The sequence below is a fragment of the Poecilia latipinna genome, unplaced genomic scaffold, assembly GCF_001443285.1.
Source record: "Poecilia latipinna isolate Pla-1442-1.1 unplaced genomic scaffold, P_latipinna-1.0 Scaffold615, whole genome shotgun sequence".
In the NCBI taxonomy this organism is placed as follows: domain Eukaryota; kingdom Metazoa; phylum Chordata; class Actinopteri; order Cyprinodontiformes; family Poeciliidae; genus Poecilia; species Poecilia latipinna.
The window spans coordinates 73,825-77,509 of NW_015113231.1; the positions used below are offsets into that span (position 1 = coordinate 73,825).

Sequence of the window (3,685 nt, forward strand, 5' to 3'; positions counted from 1 at the left end):
GACATCTGCTTGTGGTGAGGTGGACACAATATTGCTGTTAGGGACCTGAATGGGAGCAGAAACTATGGAAGCCTTCTGAGCTGCTCTGATACAGTCAACATGAACACTGCTCTCACTCTTTATCTCCTAGTCATAACTTATTAGTCTAGCTCGTGTGTTAAGGAGTTAAAAGCTCGTCTAGCTTTTAACTCCTTTTCAGCCTTTAATCTCTCTAACTCACATTTTTGAGATTCTAATTCTTTTCTCTGTCTTTACTCCAAAAGTTGAATCCGTTCTCTTTGTTTTTCTTCTTCGAATAACACTTCATACTCTGCCTCCTTGGCAGCTAACTCTGCTGCAGCCTCTGCTCTCTTTACAGCTACTACTGACCTTGTAGAGTTTGAATTACTGGCAGCTGAGCGCTTACTTGAGTATGTGATGGAAGAACTGTAAATGGATTGAGCATAGTCTGGATCAAGAAGTTCACGTAGACGTGTCTTCACTTTCTCACTGTCATAGTTATCTATGCCTGAGAGTCTTTCATATGCAACTCTGATAATGTCATTGGTGTCTACTTCGCATGCATCTATAAGTCGCCTTGTGTCACTACAAGGAGTAATGATTTCCCTTATTTCTGTGTATAACTTTATGACATTATCTCTTTCTCTTTCTAAGATGTCCATGAGTGAAGCAATTTGACTGTTTGTTATGTCTCCTTTCAATTGTTCTCTTGTTGTACGTACTTGCCTTTTCCATTGATCATAAACTTTGAGAAGACGTTTTTCCTTTTTGCGGTCTTCCTCCTCCTGATACGCTCGCATTTTTTCTGTAGGCCTCCTTTGATGAACAGAGCTTTGAGGCTCCTCTTCTTCGTTGACTTGTAGGTCCTTGGTGTACTTTATTTCTTGTTTAGATGTTTCCATGCTTGATGCTGAGAGTGGGTTGAACTTCTTCTTAGCTCAGGGTGAAGCTCTTCTCAACTTGGGTCCAGCTCTTACTTCTCCCAGAGATGAAGCTGTTACTCCTGGAGGATCAAGCTCTCACTGTAGCATCCCGGTTGAAAAGATGGTCTCTTTAACTGATGGTTCACGTTTCTTTATTCAACAGCTTTTGTACACTAACACACGGTAAGAGCTACAAACATACAAATAAAATACCATTAGTAACTCTTAGTGGTTCTAACCTTTTACCTTAACCTATAAACCTTACTTTAAGTAATAACATTAAATTTACAATACATGTATTTAATTAACTATAATATTTCTATATTACAAATTAACTAAAACGTATTCCAACTGTTTCAACTGTTCGACAGTTAATCAAATATTAACACTATTTCATGTCGAAACATAAACATTACGCTCAATATATACAATACTCTCGTCAAAACACTCACCTTGTTCCCTCATCAACCAAGCGCTAACTAATTAATTGTTTAGACCTTAGTTGGACTATTCCTTAGTTATCTCCCTTTAACTGTGACTCGTACGCTCTCTTACTCTCTGCACTGTCCAAAACAGTTAATTGTCAGTTATTGTCAGAAGTTTGTGTAGATCACTTAGCAACCTTGTCCCTTTAAAAGCCCTTTCAAATTAAAAGCATTGGTCGAAAGGTAACAAATAACTCTTGGTTAAATGAGGAAACAACTAAATACTAATAAAGTCATTTACACTCCCACCAAATCATTAGACCTCAAATCAACAAATGGAGTGATAATAATTTCCTAAAGAAGAAATAACCTGTAATATTTAGCCTTTATATAGCAACAAGTTAAAAGAAAAGGCAATTTTGAAAAAAAATATATAGTAAATGTAGATCAGAGCTGGACACACAATGTGCCAAAGCTCGAACTTTATCTTCTACTGATTCAATATTGTTTGTAGTTTGCATTAAAATCTCAATATTTACCAAGTAATGCAAAGGTGGCACTTTTAATGGACTTTTAATGCAACTTTTAAAGCACATTTGCATTGAACGTATCATTATTTACCGAATGACACTTCATGACAACAGTCATAAACATTTATAAATACTGTTTAATGTTCAAGACAGATGTTACATCATGTTTATGACAGTGTCATGCCAGTTTTATGCACACCCCATCAAATAAAGTATTTCCTCATCTTATTACTTAGCACTTTTTTTCTAATAATGTTAGCAACTGTAGCTATATGCTTCATGTAATGTGAATTTAATTAATTATAGGTTGATATTCAATCAATGAATATCAAAAAAGACAAAAAAAACACTTTTGTCAGTTAAAAAAATCACCACAGGGCAGTAAAGCTGCCCACAGGACATTGTACACAGTTACAAAAGTTTTTAAAATCTTTGAAAATTTCAAGAGAATATTAAAACATTTTCTAAACAAAGACTTTTCTCAGGGAAACTTGTGGTATTTGAGCACTTCCTCTGGATCATCTGCCCAGGCTCTTTGGAGGTTTTGTACAGTTCTTCTGCTTGTTTGTGTCATTGTGACTCTCTGGCACAGTAATAAACAGCAGAATCTCCAAGCTGCATATTCTGTTCAGAGTCACTGTTTTACTGGAAGTTTCCAAGTTGATACTGGACTTGTTTTGCAGTGAATCTTTGTAGAATGAATAGCCAGTATTTTTCAGCCCAATCCACTCCAGTCCTTTCCTAACGTCCAGGCCGCATTCATCCGAACTGAACGTCACTGATACTCAACAAATTCTGCGTCCTGATTCGCGCAAGTGGGAAGAAAAACAACTATGACTGACTATAATGAGGATTAAGTTGTTAATATGCTGGTACGGTTGGACAACAACTTCAAATAGGTAAGCTAAGCTCTACCGCTAGCCTCCATGTTTACTTCCGCAAACACTGAGCGCTTCTTTTTATGGCGGTTGGCAGAACACTGAGAACGCCGACGGTATTGATTGCGCCCTCTACTGCGCATGCGGGAAACTTTCAGGTCTTTTGCCCGTTCACACTGCAGAACGCATACAGGTCGCATATGTGTGGCAGTGTGAATGGCACTGCAAAAAAAAAAAAAAATCCGGTTTGACAAAAAAATCAGGATTGGGTCATTTCTGTGTGAACAGACCCTAAAATTTTGTCACACCCTCATCATGTTTTGTCAAAGCAAATGCCTGCAGTTTATGTATTGGAGAAATAATTAAATGTTGATGACATTTGGGGATATCTTTTAAATGTTTTTTGTGGAATCCTTTATGCGGCCCAGCCTCACCCAGACTCTGCCTCCAGTGGCCCCTGGGGTAAATTGAGTTTGAGACCCCTGCTCTAGAGACATTTGTTCTAGTGTTATGTAAATGTATCTTGAAGGGGAATAGCACTTAAATAAAAGTCCAACAAGGATATTCATTAAGAATTAAAAATAATTCACCCTGAATTACCATGATAGATATAATGTATGTAATGAAAGTGTGTCATTAATGAAGGGGAAAAAACTCAACCCAGACTTTAAGTTTAGGGTCTGGTTCACAGAGTTAAATTTTTCCCCCAATTATTCAATGGGAAAAAATAAACTAACCTCAGTTAAGTAAAACAAAATTGTAATCAAAACTTTTGGAATTGTAATGATTTCTTTTTTAAAAACAAAAAGTTTTGTTTAAAAATCTTTTTCTTTTTTAATTAAATAACTCATTTTTGTCTCGTGAACTTAAAAAGCTATTTGCCAAACAAACTTTTATTTGCACTCAGAAATCTTTTGTTGTGATTTTGG

At 36.4% G+C, this 3,685-nt stretch overlaps 1 protein-coding gene across 1 annotated transcript in view; it reads right to left on the reverse strand.

Annotated features, from left to right (window-relative positions):
* The window catches only part of gpc3 (glypican 3), a 119,760-nt gene that overhangs the window by 67,747 nt on the left and 48,328 nt on the right, over positions 1-3,685 (reverse strand). The window lies entirely within an intron of this gene.